General features: G+C 47.2%; 1 pseudogene; it reads left to right on the forward strand.

Annotated features, from left to right (window-relative positions):
• Window positions 1-552: 552 nt before the first annotated feature.
• On the forward strand, window positions 553-1,540 carry LOC105708414 (peroxiredoxin-1-like; annotated as a pseudogene).
• Window positions 1,541-8,081: the final 6,541 nt, after the last annotated feature.

The raw sequence follows: 8,081 nt of genomic DNA on the forward strand, positions 1-8,081 counted from the left end.
ACTACCTTTCTTCCCCTCATGTAACCTTCTGGCTTCTATCAACAGGGATAGTTTCACCTGTTTAAGAACAAGATCCACTCTTTTGAGAATGTCCACTTTTTAATGGCTGCAGAACATTCTAGCCTATGGATGTATCAGACACATGTTTTGCCTTCAGTTTCTCACTGTTATCAATAATGCTACACTGGGCCAGTCACGATGGCTCACACTTGTAATCCCAGCACTTTGGGAGTCCAAGACAGGTGGATCACCTGAGGTCGGGAGTTCAAGACCAGCCTGGCTAACATGATGAAACCTGGTCTCTACTAAAAATACAAAAAAAAATTAGCTGGGCATGGTGGCACGTGCCAGTAATTCTAGCTACTCGGGAGGCTGAGGCAGGAGAATTGCTTGACCCAGGAGGCGGGGGTTGCAGTGAGCTGAGATTGCACCACTGCACTGCAGCCTGGGCGACAGAGTGGGACTCCGTCTCAATAATAATAATAATACAATAATAATAATAATAATAATAATGCTACATTGGGTGTCCTCTTCCTGCCTGGTGTTGGTGGCTTGTTGTCAGAGGCTTGTGTCAGGACTGCTGATAGGAAGATGTCTTCAGGAAATGGTAAAATTGGGCACCCTGCCCCCAGTTTCAAAGCCACAGCCGTTATGCCAAATGGTCAGTTTAAAGATATCAGCCTGTCTGACTACAAAGGAAAACATGTTGTGTTCTTCTTTCACCCTCTTGACTTCACCTTTGTGTGCCCCATGGAGATCACTGCTTTCAGTGACAGGGCAGAAGAATTTCAGAAACTCAACTGCCAAGTGATTGGTGCTTCTGTGGATTCTCACTTCTGTCACCTGGCATGGATCAACACACCTAAGAAACAAGGAAGATGGGGACCCATGGACGTTCCTTTGGTATCAGACCCAAACTGCACCATTGCTCAGGATTACGGGTTTTGTTGTTTTTTTTTTTGAGACAGAGTCTCACTTTGTCGCGCAGGCTGGAGTGCAGTGGCACAATCTCAGCTCACTGCAACCTCTGCCTCCCAGGTTCAAGTGATCCTCCTGCCTCAGCCTCCTGAGTAGCTGGGATTACAGGCACCCGCCATTATGCCCGGCTAATTTTTATATTTTTAGTAGAGACGGGGTTTCACCATGTTGGTCAGGCTGGTCTTGAACTCCTGACCTCAGGTGATCCACCTGTCTCAGCCTCCCAAAGTGCTGGGATTACAGGTGTGAGCCACCACACCCGGCTGATTATGAGGTCTTAAAGGCTGATGAAGGCATCTCATTCAGGGTCCTTTTTATCATTGATGATAAGGGTATTCTTCTGCAGATCACTGTAAATGGCTTCCCCGTTGGCTGCTCTGTGGGTGAGACTTTGAGACTAGTTCAGGCCTTGTAGTTCACTGACAAACATGGGGAAGTGTGCCCAACTGGCTAAAAACCTGGCAGTGATACCATCAAGCCTGATGTCCAAAAGAGCAAAGAATATTTCTCCAAGCAGAAGCGAGTGCTGGGCTGTTTTAGCGCCAGTAGTGGGCAGCCATGAGAACAAAACCTCTTTTTTTTTTTTAATGGAGTCTAGCTCTGAGGCCCAGGCTAGAGTGCAGTGGCTTGATCTCAGCTCACTGCAATCTCCACCTTCTGGGTTCAAACGATTCTCCTGCCTCAGCCTCCTGAGTAGCTGGGATTACAGGTACCTTCCACCATGCCTGGCTAATTTTTGTATGTTTAGTAGAGATGGAGTTTCACCATGTTAGTCAGGCTGGTCTCGAACTCCTGACCTCATGATCTGCCCTCCTTGGCATCCCAAAGTGCTGGGATTACAGGCGTGAGCCACCACATCCATCTGTATTATTTTTTCCATGAGTAAAACACAAGACTTCAGATTCAGCCAAATTGTGGTGTGTTTTAAGGCAGGACTTTCCTTCAGAGGGTGGAGAGACCAGCCTTTCTTCCTTCGGTAGGGATGGCCTGAGTTATGTGTGGGCAGGCCACTGATTTGTATGATGTATCAGTGGAGGACATCAACCCACTGATCTTTTGTAGTTTGTATTAAACTTGAACTGAGGAAAAAAAAATGCTACATTGAATGTCACATTTTAAATCATTTTCTTAGGCTACAGACTCTCAGCAAGAGGACTGATTATTGAAAGCGTTCTTGGTAAATACTGACAGATTGCTTTCCTGAAAGAGTGTGTGGCACCAGAGTGAATGATGTGCCAGTTAACTGGAGGAGCAAGCTGTGGATGCATAGCACCACTACGGCGTCCAGCTGAGCTCAACTGTCTACCTCCCTATCCCTGTCTGAACTTGAATACTCAGAATATAATACAGTGGTCCAGAAGGGTGTCTCCATGAGAAGTCTGGACGGCATGAGAACGACCCAAAAGACTCTCTTGGAGAAACTGCCATAATAGGGAGTTTGGGCCTTAACTTTACAACGTCAAAACTCTTTTTGTGGTACACTAAGAGGAGATTCACCCTTGGGTTTACAAATAACCAAGCAACAGAGTCTGACTCAATCATAAAGCAGGTAACAATCTGTGAGTTTACAAAGATAAACTTGTCAGTCAAGTATGCAAGAATGTGTGTATATCAAAAGACTGGTGTGTCCTCCCTTTGTTAGAAAGCCACAGGGGAAGCCAAATGATCATCAGAAAGTTCCTTGGTGTCTCAGAGAGGGCACCCTTATCTTCAGTTTAACAGACCCCTCTGAGCCTACGAGGAGCTATGAGTTTTCCTTAAGTCCAGCAGTTACTTGGCTATTCCTCCTTCCCACCCGAAACTTCCAAACACCAGATCCTGTGCAATCTCCCACCTGCTCTTAAATCTACTTCTTCCCATCGCCTCCATTACAGCCTGATCCAGACCACTATCCTCTCTTGCCTGAACCTTTGCAACTCATCTCTTCTCGTCCTCTTGCCCACTCTTGATCCAGTCTCCACCTGCCAGTTCCCATGTTTTTGTTTTTTGAGACTGAGTCTCATTCTATTGCCCAGGCTGGAGTGCAGTGGCGCAATCTCGGCTCACTGCAATCTCCGCCTCCTGGGTTCAAGTGATTCTCATGCCTCAGCCTCCTGAGTAGCTAGGATTACAGGCATGTGCCACCAAGCCAGGTTAATTTTTGTATTTTTAGTAGAGACGAAGTTTCACCATGTTGGCCAGGTTGGTCTCAAACTTCTGACTTCCAATGATCTGCCTGCCTCAGCCTCCTAAAATGCTGGGATTACAGGTGTGAGCCACTTCACCCGGCCTTGAATGATCTTTTAAACTGGACATATGATTGTGTTTAGTCTCTACCCAGTTGAATGTGGTGGCTCACGACTATAATCCCAACACTTTGGGAGGCCACGGCAGGAGGATATCTTGAGCCCAGGAGTTCAAGAGCAGCCTGGGCAACATAGTAAGACTGTCTCCACAATAAATAAATAAATAAATAATTAGCTGGGTATGGTGGCATGCACCTGTGGTCTCAGCTACTTGGGAGGCTGAGATGGGAGGATCGCTTGAGCCCAGGAGGTCAAGGCTGCGGTGAACTGTGATCATGTCACTGCACTACACCCTGGGCAAAGAGCAAGACCCTGCCTCAGAAAAATAAAAATAAAACAAATAAAATCTCTACTTAAAACACTTTGGTGACTGACAGATTAATGGATGTACAAAATAAAATATATACACAAAACAGAATATTGCTCAGCCTTAAAGAAGAATGAAATTTTGACACATACTACAACATGAGTGAAACTTGAAGACCACGTGCTAAGTGAAATAAGCCAGACACAAAAAAACAAATGCTGAATGATTCCATTCATATGACATTCCTAGAACAGTCAAATCATAGAGACAGAAAGTAGAGGCCGGGCGCAGGTGCTCACGCCTGTAATCCCAGCACTTTGGGAGGCTGAGGCGGGCAGATCACTTGAGGTCAGGATTTCGAGACCAGCCTGGCCAACATGGTGAGACCCTGTCTCTACTAAAAATACAAAAATTAGCCAGACATGGTGGCACATGCCTGTAGTCCCAGCTACTTGGAAGGCTGAGGCTGGAGGATTGCTTGACCAGGAAGTGGAGGTTGCAGTGAGCCGAGATCGCACCACTGCACTCCAGCCTGGGCCACAGAGTAAGATTCTGTCTCAAATTAAAAAAAAAAAAAAAAAGGTTCTGGATGGTGGTGATGGTTGCACAACAGTATGAATGTACTTAATGCCGTTGAACTATACAGTTAAAATGATTAATTCAGCAAATTTTATATTATCTCTATTTTACCACAATTAAAAAAAAAAAAGACCCTTGCTGACCTGTCGCTTTTATCCCCAAAGCCATAACACGGTCTACAAGACCCTACAGGATCTCACCCCTGCCTTGTGTAGGGGTTTTAAGGCCAAACCTCACACAACTTCTTCCCTCTCCAGTTGGGATCTGGACCTATTAGGAAATCCAAATGGTAATCAAGGCAATAGAGAAATAAAAATCTGGGCCTTATTACTGATAAAGTTGGGCTTTGGAAACAAAAGCTTAAAGCCGCAGTGGAGCTTCCTAGTGTCTTCCTCTCCCCATTGTCTCTCCCCAGCTCTTGATTGAAACTTCCAGCTGAGGCCTGCATAGAGCAGCTGGCACAGGCTGTCCTGCCTGCCGAGCATGTGCCTCCCCCTGCTGCTCACTTAGCTCATTTCTGCTTCTTGGTCATTTCTTAGCATAAGTGTCACATGTGGCTGGGCACGGTGGCTCACACCTGTAATCCCAGCACTTCAAGAGGCCAAGGCGGGTGGATCACTTGAGGCCAGGAGTTCAAGACCAGCCTGGCCAACGTGGCGAAACCCTGTCTCTGCCAAAAATACAAAAACGTAGCCAGGTGGTGTGTGCCTGTAGTCCCAAGCTGCCTGTGAGGTTGAGACAGGAGAATCACTTGACTGGGGAGGCAGAGGTTACAGTGAGCCCGAGATCGCGCCACTGCTCTCCAGCCTGAGCAATAGAGTGAGACCGTGTCCCCCACAAAAAGGTATCACATGCTCAGAGGCCTTCCATGGCCCATACTACCTCTTCCCTGCCTCCTAGTAAGTCTCATGGCCCCTAGAGCTTCTCCTGCATAGCACTTTCCAGAACTGCATTTATGTGTCTCTTTCCATGATCACTGTGGATGTAAATAAGAAGGCAAGTTTCATGAGAGCAGGCACTGTGCTATGGTCTCCATGTGTCCCCCTAAAATTCATATGTTAAAACTGAATTGCTAGTGTGATAGTATGAAGAGGCAGGGCTTTTAGCATGCGATTAAGTCACGAGGGTGGAGCCATCATGGGTAGGATTAGCAACCTTATAAAAGGGGTGCAAGGGAGCTAGTCATCCCTTTTTGCCCTTTCAGTTCTGCCTTGTAAGGATGTAGCACCAAGCCACCATCTTGGAAGCAGAGAGAGCAGCTCTGAACAGACATGGAATCTGCTGACACCTTGATCTTGGTCTTCCCAGCCTGCAGGACTGGGAGAAGTAAATTTCTATCGCTTATAAAGTACTCAGTCTGAGGTATTTTGTTATAGCAGCATGAACAGACTAAGACGCACTATGTATGCTGCATGTTTTCTTCATGGCCACATCCCCAGTGCCTAGCACGGTGTCTGCCACTTAGGCTCCTATATACATTGTAGAATATTCTACTCACTAGCACTCCTCTCCAGGAGAGTTCTGTATACTGTTGAAAGACAAATGTGGATAAGGGTTGGGGCTGGGAGGTCAGGGGCCAGCCTAAGTAACATTCGGAGCTACACGGATTAGTGGGCCTTGGGGGTTCTACAGGTTTGTCCAGGGTCCAAGAGGTCAGGACCATGGAGAGACTAAGTGCGGTTATCTGTGCCTCCTTCCCAGCCCCTGCTCTAAATAACCAGAGAGCAAATATTTGAAGAATGTCAGCTTAAAGGAGTGTCTTGCTTTCACCCTCAAATCGCAATGTTTTTATTTTTTTAATTGACAAATAAAAATTCTATATATTTACATGTGTATAACATGATGCTTTGAAATATGAATGTGTTGTGGAATGGCTGAATTTAAGTCCCAGTGTAAATGCTACTTGCTCTCTTTTTTTTTTGAGTTGGAGACTCACTTTGTCACCCAGGCTGGAGTGCAGTGGCACGATCTCAGCTCACCACAGCCTCCGTCTCCCGGGTTCCAGCGATTCTCCTGCCTCAGCCTCCCAAGTAGCTGGGATTACAGGCATAAGCACGCCTAGCTCATTTTTGTATTTTTAGTAGAGATGGGGTTTCAACATGTTGGTGAGGCTGGTCTCAAACTGTTGACCTCATAATCCACCCACCTCGGCCTTCCAAAGTGCTGGGATTACAGGCACTGCACCCAACCGCTACCTCCTCTCAAAAGCTTTCCTGCCCTCCTTTCCCCTTCACAGAAGCACAGTTTGGATTTCCTCCCCTGGGCTATGTAACCTCATCTGGCACTGTTAGAATTGTACTGTCTGCATATTTATATGTCTGTCCCGCCTCCCAGAGGAAGTCCATGAGGGCAGGGACCTTGTCTTTCTGTTCACTGCTTTTTCTCAGCAATCAGCACAATTTCCTGCATGTGGTAGATATTCATCAAACAGCTGTTGACTTAATGAACAAAGTGCCACCATGTGCCAGGCACCAGTTGACTCCTGAGGAGGAATATATGTCAAGACATTTGTCAGCCACACACTAGCCTCTGAATTTAAGCCTGCCAGTAAGCCCCATCCTTCAGGACACAGAGCTTGGTCAAGGAGGGGCCCACAACCCTAGCCTCTAGCCAATCAGGGCCAACAAGACTTAATTTCAGGAATGTTGTTTGAGGAGTAGAGAAGTGGACTTTCTCATTCCTGCAGGATGGGAACTCATGAGGCTGAATTCCCACTGGTGACCCCCGGGCTCACGAGGGAAACCAGCGTTAAGACGAAGGCAGCACCATGGGAGGCAGAACTGAGGAAACTGAGTCTTTAGTGACACGTGAGCTGCTGAATCAAACTTCCTTCCCGAAGCTAGCCCTTTCATCTCCATTTCTCCTAGGTACATGTACTGATCATTCCTTTAAGTGACTTTGAGTTGAGTTTCTACTCTTGCAACATGAAGCACCCAGAAGAGGCCAGAGAGTCAGAGGAAGCCCAAGCTTTAACACCTCAGGACCTGCTGGGGAGTTGGGTGAATCCTAATTTTGAGACACGTTCAACCTCACCATCCAGCATGGTTTTCAGATGGTGGCGTCCCCAGCAGCTCTTGGACACAGGGGCCGGAGATGTGAACCTGGGTCTTAACCATCAGCTGCACCAGCTGTTCTCATTCCTCACCAAGAAGACAACTAGGACCCATCAAAAACAAAAACGGCTAAAGTTATACCTGCCACAGGACCTTTGTGGGCCCCTGCATCACTTGTCTGGGGGGACTGGATCAGAAATAAACATTTTGTTCTTCTTGTTACAAGCAGAGTGGAGGTATAGAAGGATCCTTAGAGATGAGCTGGTCAGATCCTCTCATTTTGCAGTTAGGGAGACTGAGTGTTAAAACATGCGTGCTGAATGATACCCCCCTCCCCACCCCCCAGCTGAAACAGGCTTTGTGTGAGCAACATGGCTGTTTATTCACCTGGGTGCAGGTGGGCTGACGCCGAAAAGGGCATCAGTGAAGGGCGGTGGGATAGGAGTTTGTTTTGTAGGTTTGGGGTGGGCCGTGGAAAGTTACAGAAGTTAACTTGCGGTTTTTTGCAAGCTGGGAAGGGGTTGTAGGGTGTGGAGTCATGAGGTTGGCCAAGCTCCGTTACAAAGTCCAATGGCCTTGTCAATTGAGGCAGGAATAAGAAACAATGGAAGAATGTCTCAGAGTTAAGTAGACACCTCAGGGGTTGCTCATTTATTCGTCTTTCTAGGATCTTACAGCCATTTCAGGTATTCTAACTCCAGAAGGCCCTCCGGAGGTGTACGCGCAGTTCATGGGGGTAGCCATGCCATCCACGACTCGGTCAGACCTTACACTGACGCCCACAGCAGGGAGGAATCTTTCTTGCTCAACATCACACAGCATGTTAGTGCCAAAGCTGATACTCTCCCTAAAGGAGTTTCTCCCACAGCCTCCCCCTGC

Source organism: Aotus nancymaae, unplaced genomic scaffold, assembly GCF_030222135.1.
Source record: "Aotus nancymaae isolate 86718 unplaced genomic scaffold, 86718_ANA_hifiasm-v0.15.2.pri h1tg000053l, whole genome shotgun sequence".
Lineage (NCBI taxonomy): Eukaryota > Metazoa > Chordata > Mammalia > Primates > Aotidae > Aotus > Aotus nancymaae.